Below are 15551 nucleotides of genomic sequence, written 5' to 3' on the forward strand. Positions count from 1 at the left end.
CCTACTTCTTTTTGGAGGCACAGGGGGATTAGCTCAAATGGTAGAGCGCTCGCATGCGAGAGGTAGCGGGATCGATGTCCGCATTCTCCAACTATTTAGTTTGGTTCAGTCAGCACACATTGTTGGAGAAGCTCCAGACACGAACCCAACAATACAACTATTTCCACCACTGGGCTTACTGCAGTCACTACTTCAACCTTTACTGAACTACAATGAAAAATACTTTAAGACAGCTGAAGCAAGCATACTTTAAAAAAAGTATCCTTTCTGACTGAAGAGGGATTTGGCAGTGCGGTCATTGAGATTTCCTACTTCTTGTTGAATGCACAGGGGGATTAGCTCAAATGGTAGAGCGCTTGCTTAGCATGCGAGAGGTAGCGGGATCGATGCCCGCATTCTCCAACTAATTATTTTGGTTCAATCAGCACACATTGTTGGAGTAGCTCTGGACACGAACCCAGCAATACAACTATTTCCACCACTGGGCTTACTGCAGTCACTAATTCAACCTTTACTGAACTACCATGAAAAATATTTTTAGACAGCTGAAGCAAGCATACTTTAAAAAAAAGTATCCTTTCTTACTGACGAGGGATTTGGCAGTGCGGTCATTGAGATTTCCTACTTCTTTTTGGAGGCACAGGGTGATTAGCCCAAATGGTAGAGTGCTCGCTTAGCATGCGAGAGGTAGAGGGATCGATACCCGCATCCTCTAACTACTTAGCTTGGTTTAATCAGCACACATTGTTGGAGTAGCTCTGGACACGAACCCAGCAATACAACTATTTCCACCACTGGGCTTACTGCAGTCACTACTTCAACCTTTACTGAACTACCATGAAAAATATGTTTAGACAGCTGAAGCAAGCATACTTTAAAAAAAAGTATCCTTTCTTACTGACGAGGGATTTGGCAGTGCGGTCATTGAGATTTCCTACTTCTTTTTGGAGGCACAGGGGGATTAGCTCAAATGGTAGAGCGCTCGCTTAGCATGCGAGAGGTAGCGGGATCGATGTCCGCATTCTCCAACTATTTAGTTTGGTTCAATCAGCACACATTGTTGGAGAAGCTCCAGACACGAACCCAACAATACAACTATTTCCACCACTGGGCTTACTGCAGTCACTACTTCAACCTTTACTGAACTACCATGAAAAATATTTTTAGACAGCTGAAGCAAGCATACTTTTAAAAAAAGTATCCTTTCTTACTGACGAGGGATTTGGCAGTGCGGTCATTGAGATTTCCTACTTCTTTTTGGAGGCACAGGGGGATTAGCTCAAATGGTAGAGTGCTCGCTTAGCATGCGAGAGGTAGCGGGATCGATACCCGCATCCTCCAACTACTTAGCTTGGTTCAATCAGCACACATTGTTGGAGTAGCTCTGGACACTAACCCAGCAATACAACTATTTCCACCACTGGGCTTACTGCAGTCACTACTTCAACCTTTACTGAACTACCATGAAAAATACTTTTAGACAGCTGAAGCAAGCATACTTTAAAAAAAGTATCCTTTCTTAATGACGAGGGATTTGGCAGTGCGGTCATTGAGATTTCCTACTTCTTTTTGGAGGCACAGGGGGATTAGCTCAAATGGTAGAGCGCTCGCTTAGCATGCGAGAGGTAGCGGGATCGATGTCCGCATTCTCCAACTATTTAGTTTGGTTCAGTCAGCACACATTGTTGGAGAAGCTCCAGACACGAACCCAACAATACAACTATTTCCACCACTGGGCTTACTGCAGTCACTACTTCAACCTTTACTGAACTACAATGAAAAATACTTTAAGACAGCTGAAGCAAGCATACTTTAAAAAAAGTATCCTTTCTGACTGAAGAGGGATTTGGCAGTGCGGTCATTGAGATTTCCTACTTCTTGTTGAATGCACAGGGGGATTAGCTCAAATGGTAGAGCGCTTGCTTAGCATGCGAGAGGTAGCGGGATCGATGCCCGCATTCTCCAACTAATTATTTTGGTTCAATCAGCACACATTGTTGGAGTAGCTCTGGACACGAACCCAGCAATACAACTATTTCCACCACTGGGCTTACTGCAGTCACTAATTCAACCTTTACTGAACTACCATGAAAAATATTTTTAGACAGCTGAAGCAAGCATACTTTAAAAAAAAGTATCCTTTCTTACTGACGAGGGATTTGGCAGTGCGGTCATTGAGATTTCCTACTTCTTTTTGGAGGCACAGGGGGATTAGCTCAAATGGTAGAGCGCTCGCTTAGCATGCGAGAGGTAGCGGGATCGATACCTGCATCCTCCAACTACTTAGCTTGGTTCAATCAGCACACATTGTTGGAGTTGCTCTGGACACTAACCCAGCAATACAACTATTTCCACCACTGGGCTTTCTGCAGTCACTTGTTCAACGTTTCCTGAACGACCATGAAAAATACTTTTAGACAGCTGAAGCAAGCATACTTTTAAAAAAAGTATCCTTTCTTAATGACGAGGGATTTGGCAGTGCGGTCATTGAGATTTCCTACTTCTTGTTGATGGCAAAGGGTGATTAGCTCAAATGGTAGAGCGCTTGCTTAGCATGCGAGAGGTAGCGGGATCGATGTCCGCATTCTCCAACTATTTAGTTTGGTTCAGTCAGCACACATTGTTGGAGAAGCTCCAGACACGAACCCAACAATACAACTATTTCCACCACTGGGCTTACTGCAGTCACTACTTCAACCTTTACTGAACTACCATGAAAAATATTTTTAGACAGCTGAAGCAAGCATACTTTAAAAAAAAGTATCCTTTCTTACTGACGAGGGATTTGGCAGTGCGGTCATTGAGATTTCCTACTTCTTTTTGGAGGCACAGGGTGATTATCCCAAATGGTAGAGTGCTCGCTTAGCATGCGAGAGGTAGAGGGATCGATACCCGCATCCTCCAACTACTTAGCTTGGTTTAATCAGCACACATTGTTGGAGTAGCTCTGGACACGAACCCAGCAATACAACTATTTCCACCACTGGGCTTACTGCAGTCACTACTTCAACCTTTACTGAACTACAATGAAAAATACTTTAAGACAGCTGAAGCAAGCATACTTTAAAAAAAGTATCCTTTCTTACTGACGAGGGATTTGGCAGTGCGGTCATTGAGATTTCCTACTTCTTTTGGAGGCGCAGGGGGATTAGCTCAAATGGTAGAGCGCTCGCTTAGCATGCGAGAGGTAGCGGGATCGATGTCCGCATTCTCCAACTATTTAGTTTGGTTCAGTCAGCACACATTGTTGGAGAAGCTCCAGACACGAACCCAACAATACAACTATTTCCACCACTGGGCTTACTGCAGTCACTACTTCAACCTTTACTGAACTACAATGAAAAATACTTTAAGACAGCTGAAGCAAGCATACTTTAAAAAAAAGTATCCTTTCTGACTGAAGAGGGATTTGGCAGTGCGGTCATTGAGATTTCCTACTTCTTGTTGAATGCACAGGGGGATTAGCTCAAATGGTAGAGCGCTTGCTTAGCATGCGAGAGGTAGCGGGATCGATGCCCGCATTCTCCAACTAATTATTTTGGTTCAATCAGCACACATTGTTGGAGTAGCTCTGGACACGAACCCAGCAATACAACTATTTCCACCACTGGGCTTACTGCAGTCACTAATTCAACCTTTACTGAACTACCATGAAAAATATGTTTAGACAGCTGAAGCAAGCATACTTTAAAAAAAGTATCCTTTCTTACTGACGAGGGATTTGGCAGTGCGGTCATTGAGATTTCCTACTTCTTTTTGGAGGCACAGGGGGATTAGCTCAAATGGTAGAGCGCTCGCTTAGCATGCGAGAGGTAGCGGGATCGATACCTGCATCCTCCAACTACTTAGCTTGGTTCAATCAGCACACATTGTTTCAGTTGCTCTGGACACTAACCCAGCAATACAACTATTTCCACCACTGGGCTTATTGCAGTCACTACTTCAACCTTTACTGAACTACCATGAAAAATACTTTTAGACAGCTGAAGCAAGCATACTTTAAAAAAAAGTATCCTTTCTTAATGACGAGGGATTTGGCAGTGCGGTCATTGAGATTTCCTACTTCTTGTTGTTGGAGAAGGGGGATTAGCTCAAATGGTAGAGCGCTCGCTTAGCATGCGAGAGGTAGCGGGATCGATGTCCGCATTCTCCAACTATTTAGTTTGGTTCAGTCAGCACACATTGTTGGAGAAGCTCCAGACACGAACCCAACAATACAACTATTTCCACCACTGGGCTTACTGCAGTCACTACTTCAACCTTTACTGAACTACAATGAAAAATACTTTAAGACAGCTGAAGCAAGCATACTTTAAAAAAAAGTATCCTTTCTGACTGAAGAGGGATTTGGCAGTGCGGTCATTGAGATTTCCTACTTCTTGTTGAATGCACAGGGGGATTAGCTCAAATGGTAGAGCGCTTGCTTAGCATGCGAGAGGTAGCGGGATCGATGCCCGCATTCTCCAACTAATTATTTTGGTTCAATCAGCACACATTGTTGGAGTAGCTCTGGACACGAACCCAGCAATACAACTATTTCCACCACTGGGCTTACTGCAGTCACTAATTCAACCTTTACTGAACTACCATGAAAAATATTTTTAGACAGCTGAAGCAAGCATACTTTTAAAAAAAGTATCCTTTCTTACTGACAAAGGATTTGGCAGTGCGGTCATTGAGATTTCCTACTTCTTTTTGGAGGCACAGGGTGATTATCCCAAATGGTAGAGTGCTCGCTTAGCATGCGAGAGGTAGAGGGATCGATACCCGCATCCTCCAACTACTTAGCTTGGTTTAATCAGCACACATTGTTGGAGTAGCTCTGGACACGAACCCAGCAATACAACTATTTCCACCACTGGGCTTACTGCAGTCACTACTTCAACCTTTACTGAACTACCATGAAAAATATGTTTAGACAGCTGAAGCAAGCATACTTTAAAAAAAGTATCCTCTCTTACTGACGAGGGATTTGGCAGTGCGGTCATTGAGATTTCCTACTTCTTTTTGGAGGCACAGGGGATTAGCTCAAATGGTAGAGCGCTCGCTTAGCATGCGAGAGGTAGCGGGATCGATGCCCGCATTCTCCAACTATTTAGTTTGGTTCAATCAGCACACATTGTTGGAGAAGCTCTGGACACTAACCCAACAATACAACTATTTCCACCACTGGGCTTACTGCAGTCACTACTTCAACCTTTACTGAACTACCATGAAAAATACTTTTAGACAGCTGAAGCAAGCATACTTTTTAAAAAAAGTATCCTTTCTTACTGACGAGGGATTTGGCAGTGCGGTCATTGAGATTTCCTACTTCTTTTGAATGGAGGCACAGGGGATTAGCTCAAATGGTAGAGCGCTCGCTTAGCATGCGAGAGGTAGCGGGATCGATGCCCGCATTCTCCAACTAATTTTTGGTTCAATCAGCACACATTGTTGGAGTAAGCTCTGGACACGAACCCAGCAATACAACTATTTCCACCACTGGGCTTACTGCAGTCACTAATTCAACCTTTACTGAACTACCATGAAAAATATTTTTAGACAGCTGAAGCAAGCATACTTTAAAAAAAGTATCCTTTCTTACTGACGAGGGATTTGGCAGTGCGGTCATTGAGATTTCCTACTTCTTTTTGGAGGCACAGGGTGATTATTTAAAAAAAGTATCCCAAATGGTAGAGTTGGAGGCACAGCTTAGCATGCGAGAGGTAGCGGGATCGATACCCGCATCCTCCAACTACTTAGCTTGGTTCAATCAGCACACATTGTTGGAGTAGCTCTGGACACGAACCCAGCAATACAACTATTTCCACCACTGGGCTTACTGCAGTCACTACTTCAACCTTTACTGAACTACCATGAAAAATATGTTTAGACAGCTGAAGCAAGCATACTTTAAAAAAAGTATCCTTGCTTAATGACGAGGTTCAATCAGATTTGGCAGTGCACGAACCCAGTCATTTTCCACCACTGGGCTTTCCTACTTCTTTTTGAACTACCAGTGACAGGGGGATTAGCTCAAATGGTAGAGTGCTCATTGAGATTTCCTAAGTTTTTGGAGCAAGCGAGAGGTAGCATGGATCGATGTCCGCATTCTCCAACTATTTAGTTTGGTTCAGTCAGCACACATTGTTGGAGAAGCTCCAGACACTAAACCCAACAATACAACTATTTCCACCACTGGGCTTACTGCAGTCACTACTTCAACCTTTACTGAACTACCATGAAAAATACTTTAAGACAGCTGAAGCAAGCATACTTTTTTTTGGGCAAAAAAATGTATCCTTTCTGACTGAAGAGGGATTTGGCAGTGCGGTCATTGAGATTTCCTACTTCTTGTTGAATGCACAGGGGATTAGCTCAAATGGTAGAGCGCTTCTTGCTTAGCATGCGAGAGGTAGCGGGATCGATGCCCGCATTCTCCAACTAATTATTTTGGTTCAATCAGCACACATTGTTGGAGTAGCTCTGGACACGAACCCAGCAATACAACTATTTCCACCACTGGGCTTACTGCAGTCACTAATTCAACCTTTACTGAACTACCATGAAAAAATATTTTTAGACAGCTGAAGCAAGCATACTTTTCCACCACTGGGCTTAAAAGTATCCTTTCTTACTGACAAAGGATTTGGCAGTGCGGTCATTGAGATTTCCTACTTCTTTTTGGAGGCACAGGGTGATTATCCCAAATGGTAGAGTGCTCGCTTAGCATGCGAGAGGTAGCATGCCCATTCTCCAACTAATTAGTAGAGTTGGATCTGGACACGAACCCAGCAATACAACTATTTCCACCACTGGGCTTATACTTCAGCCTTTACTTTGAAAAATATTTTTAGACAGCTGAAGCAAGCATACATTCCTTTCTTACTGACGAGGGATTTGGCAGCGGTCATTGAGATTTCCTACAACAATTAGCTCAGAGCGCTTGCTTAGCATGCGAGAGGTACAACGATATTCTCCAACTATTTACTTTGGTTCAATCAGCACACATTGTTGGAGTAGCTCTGGACACGAACCCAACAATACAACTATTTCCACCACTGGGCTTACTGCAGTCACTACTTCAACCTTTACTGAACTACAATGAAAAATACTTTAAGACAGCTGAAGCAAGCATACTTTAAAAAAAGTATCCTTTCTTACTGACGAGGGATTTGGCAGTGCGGTCATTGAGATTTCCTACTTCTTTTTGGAGGCACAGGGTGATTAGCACAAATGGTAGAGTGCTCGCTTAGCATGCGAGAGGTAGAGATCGATACCGCATTCTCCAACTACTTAGCTTGGTTCAATCAGCATTGGAGTAGCTCTGGACACGAACCCAGCAATACAACTATTTCCACCACTGGGCTTACTGCAGTCACTACTTCAACCTTTACTGAACTACCATGAAAAATATTTTAGACAGCTGAAGCAAGCAAAAAAAAGTATCTAATTTTGGCAGTGCGGTCATTGAGTTTCCTACTTCTTGTTGGAGGCAAGGGGGATTAGCTCAAATCTTGCGAGAGGTAGCGGGATCGATGTCCAGTTCTCCAACTATTTAGTTTGGTTCAATCAGCACACATTGTTGGAGAAGCTCCAGACACGAACCCAACAATACAACTATTTCCACCACTGGGCTTACTGCAGTCACTACTTCAACCTTTACTGAACTACAATGAAAAATACTTTAAGACAGCTGAAGCAAGCATACTTTAAAAAAGTATCCTTTCTGACTGAAGAGGATTTGGCAGTGCGGTCATTGAGATTTCCTACTTCTTGTTGAATGCACAGGGGATTAGCTCAAATGGTAGAGCGCTTGCTTAGCATGCGAGAGGTAGAATCGATGCCCGCATTCTCCAACTAATTATTTTGGTTCAATCAGCACACATTGTTGGAGTAGCTCTGGACACGAACCCAGCAATACAACTATTTCCACCACTGGGCTTACTGCAGTCACTAATTCAACCTTTACTGAACTACCATGAAAAATATTTTAGACAGCTGAAGCAAGCATACTTTAAAAAAAAGTATCCTTTCTTACTGACAGGGATTTGGCAGTGCGGTCATTGAGATTTCCTACTTCTTTTTGAGGCACAGAAACAAATGGTAGAGTGCTTGCTTAGCATGCGAGAGGTAGCGGGATCCCCGCATAACTATTAGTTTGGTTCACAGCACACATTGTTTAGTAGCTCTGGACACTAACCCAACAATACAACTATTTCCACCACTGGGCTTACTGCAGTCACTACTTCAACTTTTTACTGAACTACAATGAAAAATACTTTAAGACAGCTGAAGCAAGCATACTTTTAAAAAAAAGCACAGTATCCTTTCTGACTGAAAGAGGGATTTGGCAGTTTCTGCGGTCCCAGCAATACAACTATTTCCACCAATGGGCTTATTGAGTTTCATCTTTTCCTGACTTCTTTTGGTGGCATTAAGCGGTCATTGAGATTTCCTACTTCTTTTGGAGCACAGGTTGGAGAGCTCAAATACAACTATTTCCACCACTGGAGCAGTCACTTTCTTTAGCATGAAAAATATGTTTAGAGGTAGCAAGGGATCGATGCAGTGCCATTGAGATTTCTCACAACTAAATGGTAGAGCTTTGGTTCAATCAGCACACATTGTTGGAGTCAGCTCACATTGTTGACAAAACCAGAACCCCCAGCAATACAACTATTTCCACCACTGGGCTTACTGCAGTCACTAATTCAACCTTTACTGAACTACCATGAAAAATATTTTTAGACAGCTGAAGCAAGCATACTTTAAAAAAAGTATCCTTTCTTACTGAGGGGATTTGGCAGTGCGGTCATTGAGATTTCCTACTTCTTTTTGGAGGCACAGGGGTTAGCTCAAATGGTAGAGCTTGCGAGAGGTAGCGGGATCGATACCGCATTCTCCAACTACTTAGTTTGGTTCAATCAGCACACATTGTTGAGTAGCTCTGGACACGAACCCAACAATACAACTATTTCCACCACTGGGCTTACTGCAGTCACTACTTCAACCTTTACTGAACTACCATGAAAAATACTTTAGACAGCTGAAGCAAGCATACTTTTAAAAAAGTATCCTTTCTTACTGAAGAGGGATTTGGCAGTGCGGTCATTGAGATTTCCTACTTCTTTTGAGGCACAGGGGATTAGCTCAAATGGTAGAGCGCTCGCTTAGCATGCGAGAGGTAGCGGGATCGATGCCCGCATTCTCCAACTACTTAGTTTGGTTCAATCAGCACACATTGTTGGAGTAGCTCTGGACACGAACCCAGCAATACAACTATTTCCACCACTGGGCTTACTGCAGTCACTACTTCAACCTTTACTGAACTACAATGAAAAATATGTTTAAGACAGCTGAAGCAAGCATAAAGGATGCACTAAAAAGCAAGCATCCCACATCCTCCAACTATTATTTTGGTTCAATCAGCACATTGTTGGAGTAGCTCTGGAACGAACCCAACAATATCCTGGGCTTACTTCACTACTTCAACCTTTACTGAACTTGAAAAATATTTTTAGACAGCTGAAGTGCGGTCAAAGTGTCCTTTCTTATCGAGAGGGATTTGGCAGTGAGGTCATTGAGATTTCCTACTTCTTTTTGGAGGCACAGGGTGATTATCAAATGGTAGAGTGCTCGCTTAGCATTAGAGGGATCGATACCCGCATCCTCCAACTGCTTGGTTTAGCAGTTGGAGTAGCGGACACGAACGAATACAACTATTTCCACCACTGGGCTTACTGCAGTCACTACTTCAACCTTTATGAACTACCATGAAAAATATGTTTAGACAGCTGGCAAGCATAGTATCAATGACACAGTGCGGTTTGTTGGAGACAGCTCAAATGGTACGATGCTTATTCTCCAACTATTTAGTTTGGTTCATCAGCACACATTGTTGGAGAAGCTCCAGACAACTATTTCCATCTGACAGTGGAACAGCCACTTTACAATAGTGGGCTTACTGCAGTCACTACTTCAACCTTTACTGAACTACAATGAAAAATACTTTAAGACAGCTGAAGCAAGCATACTTTAAAAAAAAGTATCCTTTCTGACTGAAGAGGGATTTGGCAGTGCGGTCATTGAGATTTCCTACTTCTTGTTGAAATGCACAGGGGATTAGCTCAAATGGTAGAGCGCTTGCTTAGCATGCGAGAAATATTGATTCGATGCCTGCATTCTCCAACTACTTAGGTTCAATCAGCACACATTGTTGGAGTAGCTCTGGACACGAACCCAGCAATACAACTATTTCCACCACTGGGCTTACTGCAGTCACTAATTCAACCTTTACTGAACTACCATGAAAAATATTTTTAGACAGCTGAAGCAAGCATACTTTTTTTAAAAAGTATCCTTTCTTAATGAGGGATTTGGCAGTGCGGTCATTGAGATTTCCTACTTCTTTTGGAGGCACAGGGTGATTAGCTCAAATGGTAGAGTGCTCGCTTAGCATGCAAGAGGTGCTCCATCGATACCATCCAACTATTTATTTAATCAGCACACACATTGTTGGAAGCTCTGGACACGAACCCACAACTACTTGGTTTAATCAACTAATTTCACACCACTTCTTAGCACTCTTCAACCTTTACTGAACTACAATGAAAAATATGTTTAAGACAGCTGCATACTTTAAAAAAAGTATCCTTTCTGACTGAAGAGATTTGGCAGTGCGGTCATAGAGATTTCCTACTTCTTTTTGAAGGCACAGGGGGATTAGCTCAAATGGTAGAGCTGAGGTAGCGGGATCGATGCCCGCATTCCAACTATTTTTTGGTTCAACAGCAGTTGGAGTAGCTCTGGACACGAACCCAGCAATACAACTATTTCCACCACTGGGCTTACTGCAGAACTAAAAAAATATTTTTAGACAGCTGAAGCAAGCATACTTTTAAAAGTATCCTTTCTTACTGACGAGGGATTTGGCAGTGCGGTCATTGAGATTTCCTACTTCTTTTTGAGGCACAGGGGATTAGCTCAAATGGTAGATTAGCTCAACATGCGTGAGGTAGAGGGATCGATGTCCGCATTCTCCAACTATTTAGTTTGGTTCAGTCAGCACACATTGTTGGAGAAGCTGGGATTGAACCCAACAATACAACTATTTCCACCACTGGGCTTACTGCAGTCACTACTTCAACCTTTACTGAACTACCATGAAAAATACTTTAAGACAGCTGAAGCAAGCATACTTTAAAAAAAGTATCCTTTCTGACTGAAGAGGATTTGGCAGTGCGGTCATTGAGATTTCCTACTTCTTTTTGGAGGCACAGGGGGATTAGCTCAAATGGTAGAGCACGGCATCATTCGATGTTCCGCATTAATTATTTTGGTTCAATCAGCACACATTGTTGGAGTAGCTCTGGACACGAACCCAGCAATACAACTATTTCCACCACTGGGCTTACTGCAGTCACTAATTCAACCTGAACTAATGAAAAATATGTGGAGACAGCTGAAGCAAAGTGCGGTCATTGAGATTTCACTTCTTGTTGAGGCAAAGGGGATTAGCTCAAATGGTAGGCGTTCGCTAATGCAATGAGACTCCATTACCGGGATCTGTTATCCCATTCTCCAAAGTTAAATCAGCACACATTGTTGGAGTAGCTCTGGACACGAACCCAGTACAACTATTTCCACCACTGGGCTTACTGCAGTCACTAATTCAACCTTTACTGAACTAATGAAAAATATTTTTAGACAGCTGAAGCAAGCATACTTTAAAAAAAGTATCCTTTCTTACTGACAGGGATTTGGCAGTGCGGTCATTGAGATTTCCTACTTCTTTTGGAGGCACAGGGGATTAGCTCAAATGGTAGAGTGCATGAAAGCATGCGAGAGGTAGAGGATCGATACCCGCATCCTCTAACTATGTTAGTTTGGTTTAATCAGCACACATTGTTGGAGTAGCTCTGGACACGAACCCAGCAATACAACTATTTCCACCACTGGCTTACTGCAGTCACTACTTCAACCTTTACTGAACTACCATGAAAAATATCTTAGACAGCTCCGCATACTAAAAAAGTATCCTTTCTTACTGACGAGGATTTGGCAGTGCGGTCATTGAGATTTCCTACTTCTTTTTGGAGGCACAGGGTGATTAGCCCAAATGGTAGAGTGCTCTTAGCTGCGAGAGGTATGGGATCGAGCTATCCTCTTACTTAGTTGATCAGACACATTGTTGGATCTCTGGAAACAAAACAAACCGTTTCCACCACTGGGCTTACTGCAACTAGTTCAACAGTGAAGTGCTCATTGAGATTTCCTATTCAAATGGTAGGGGAGCTAGCACTAAGTCATAACTATTTTCAGCACCATGGATTGTTGCCTCAGCACGAACCTGGACAGAAAACAAACTCACTGGATCACTTTCAAACCTTTACTGACTACAATGATACTTTAAAAAAGTCTTAGATTTCCTACTTCTTTTTGACAAAGGGGATATCAAATGGTAGAGCGCTACCATTGGGGTATCGTGCCCTGCTTATTTTGGTTCAATAGCACAAATTGTTGGAGTAGCTGGAACGATCAAACAAATCAAACTGGGCCATACTTAAGTACCATGAAAAATATTTTAAGACAGTACTTTAAAAAAAAGTATCCACTGAGGATGGCAGTGAAATTGAGATTTCCTACTTCTTGTTGGTGGCAACTGATCTCAAATGGTAGAGCGCTGCTTAGCCATGCAGAGGTTAGCGGGATCGATGTCCGATTCTCCAACTACTTAGTTTGTTCAATCAGCACACATTGTTGGAGCTGTTGGCTCTAGACACGAACCCAACAATACAACTATTTCCACCACTGGGCTTACTGCAGTCACTACTTCAACCTTTACTGAACTACATGAAAAATACTTTTGACAGCTGAAGCAAGCATAATTTAAAAAAAGTATCCTTTCTGGACTGAAGAGGGATTTGGCAGTGCGATTGAGATTTCCTACTTCTTGTTGGAGGCACAGGGGGATCTCAAATGGTAGAGTGCTCTTAGCATGCTGAGAGGTAGCGGGATCGATACCCGCATCCTCTATTCTTGGTTTAACTGCACATTTTTGGAGGAGCTCAAACTTATTGTTGGACTGCAGTCACTTAGACAACTATTAGCTGAAGCCATGAAAAATACTTTTAGACAGCTGAAGCAACAAAAACAGTTTGAGGTCTTAATGACGGGCTTTCAAATGGCAGTTGCAGTCACCAACTAATTCTTTTTGGAGAGAACGAACAAAGTGCTATTTCCACCACTGGGACAGTGGTATGTTTTAGCTTTAAATGAAGGCAGCAGATCGGTCTGTAGTTGTAGCGGGATCGACATCCTCCAACTTCTTAGATTTGGTTCAATCAGCACACATTGTTGGAGTAGCTCTGGACACTAAGTGCAATACAACTATTTCCACCACTGGGCTTACTGCAGTCACTACTTCAACTTTTACTGAACTACCATGAAAAATATTTTTAGACAGCTGAAGCAAGCATACTTTAAAAAAAGTAGTATCCTTTCTTAATGACGAGGGATTTGGTAGTGGGTCATTGAGATTTCCTACTTCTTTTTGGAGGCAAAAGGGGGATTAGCTCAAATGGTAGGGCTCGCTTAGCATGCGAGAGGTAGCGGGATCGATGTCCGCATTCTCCAACTATTTAGTTTGGTTCAGTCAGCACACATTGTTGGAGAAGCTCTCACGAACCCAACAATACAACTATTTCCACCACTGGGCTTACTGCAGTCACTACTTCAACCTTTACTGAACTACCATGAAAAATATTTTAAGACAGCTGAAGCAAGCATACTTTAAAAAAGTATCCTTTCTGACTGAAGAGGATTTGGCAGTGCGGTCATTGAGATTTCCTACTTCTTTTGGAGGCACAGGGGATTAGCTCAAATGGTAGAGCGCTTGCTATGCGAGGTAGACATCGATGCCCGCATCCTCCAACTAATTATTTTGGTTCAATCAGCACACATTGTTGGAGTAGCTCTGGACACGAACCCAGCAATACAACTATTTCCACCACTGGGCTTACTGCAGTCACTACTTCAACCTTTACTGAACTACCATGAAAAATATGTTTAGACAGCTGAAGCAAGCATACTTTAAAAAAAGTATCCTTTCTTACTGACGAGGGATTTGGCAGTGCGGTCATTGAGATTTCCTACTACTTTTTGGTGGCAAAGGGGGATTAGCTCAAATGGTAGAGCGCTCGCTTAGCATGCGAGAGGTAGGATCGATGTCCGCATTCTCCAACTATTTAGTTTGGTTCAATCAGCACACATTGTTGGAGAAGCTCTGGACACGAACCCAACAATACAACTATTTCCACCACTGGGCTTACTGCAGTCACTAATTCAACCTTCTGAACTACCATGAAAAATATTTTTAGACAGCTGAAGCAAGCATACTTTTAAAAAAAAGTATCCATTGAGAATTTCTACTTCTTGTTGGAGGCACGGCTCAAATGGTAGAGGCTCGCATTTGAGAGGTACAGTGCGGTCATTTGTTGGAGATTTCCACCACTGGGCTTCCTACTTCTTTACTGGAGGCACAGGGGGATGAAGCAAGCATACTTTAAAAAAAGTATCCTCAAATGGTTTGGAGAGCGTTGAATGCACAGGGGGATTAGCTCAAATGGTAGCATGCGAGAGGTAGCGGGATCGATGCCCGCATTCTCCAACTAATTAGTTTTGGTTCAATCAGCACACATTGTTGGAGTAGCTCTGGACACGAACCCAGCAATACAACTATTTCCACTACTGGGCTTACTGCAGTCACTAATTCAACCTTTACTGAACTACCATGAAAATATTTTTAGACAGCTGAAGCAAGCATACTTTTTTGGTTCCTTTCTTACTGAAGAGGGATTTGGCAAAACAAACCATTGAGATTTCCTACTTCTTTTTGGAGGCACAGGGGATTAGCTCAAATGGTAGACGTTTAGCACTACCATGAAAAAATGTTTAGGCAAACACGAACCCAGTAATACAAAAACTGGGCTACACTGATTGTCTTAGAAACAGGTAGCGGACGATCAGATCAAATGGTAGCCGCATCCTCTAATACTACCGTGGATTAACTAATTTAGTTTTCAATCAGCACACATTGTTGGAGTAGCTCTGGACACGAACCCAGCTATACAACTATTTCCACCACTGGGCTTACTGCAGTCACTACTTCAACCTTTACTGAACCACCATGAAAAATATTTTTAGACAGCTGAAGCAAGCATACTTTTAAAAAAAGTATCCTTTCTTACTGACGAGGGATTTGGCAGTGCGGTCATTGAGATTTCCTACTTCTTTTGGTGGCAAAGGGGGATTAGCTCAAATGGTAGAGTGCTTGCTTAGCATGCGAGATGTAGCGTGATCGATGATACGCATTCTCCAACTATTAGTTTGGTTCAATCAGCACACATTGTTGGAAGCTCTGGACACGAACCCAGCAATACAACTATTTCCACCACTGGGCTTACTGCAGTCACTACTTCAACCTTTACTGAACTACAATGAAAATACTTTAAGACAGCTGAAGCAAGCATACTTTAAAAAGTATCCTTTCTGACTGAAGAGGGATT

The 15551-nt window shown here is 42.6% G+C and overlaps 3 non-coding genes across 3 annotated transcripts; all 3 read left to right on the forward strand.

Annotated features, from left to right (window-relative positions):
• The first annotated feature begins 1268 nt into the window (after positions 1-1268).
• trnaa-agc (transfer RNA alanine (anticodon AGC)) lies at positions 1269-1341 on the forward strand. The gene has a single exon. It is a non-coding gene; the product is annotated as a tRNA-Ala (tRNA).
• Positions 1342-2205: 864 nt separating this feature from the next.
• Positions 2206-2278, forward strand: trnaa-agc (transfer RNA alanine (anticodon AGC)). Its single transcript has one exon. It is a non-coding gene; the product is annotated as a tRNA-Ala (tRNA).
• A 1489-nt stretch (positions 2279-3767) lies between these two features.
• Positions 3768-3840, forward strand: trnaa-agc (transfer RNA alanine (anticodon AGC)). The gene has a single exon. It is a non-coding gene; the product is annotated as a tRNA-Ala (tRNA).
• The last annotated feature ends 11711 nt before the right edge of the window (positions 3841-15551 follow it).

This window comes from Oncorhynchus masou, unplaced genomic scaffold, assembly GCF_036934945.1.
Source record: "Oncorhynchus masou masou isolate Uvic2021 unplaced genomic scaffold, UVic_Omas_1.1 unplaced_scaffold_3117, whole genome shotgun sequence".
Lineage (NCBI taxonomy): Eukaryota > Metazoa > Chordata > Actinopteri > Salmoniformes > Salmonidae > Oncorhynchus > Oncorhynchus masou.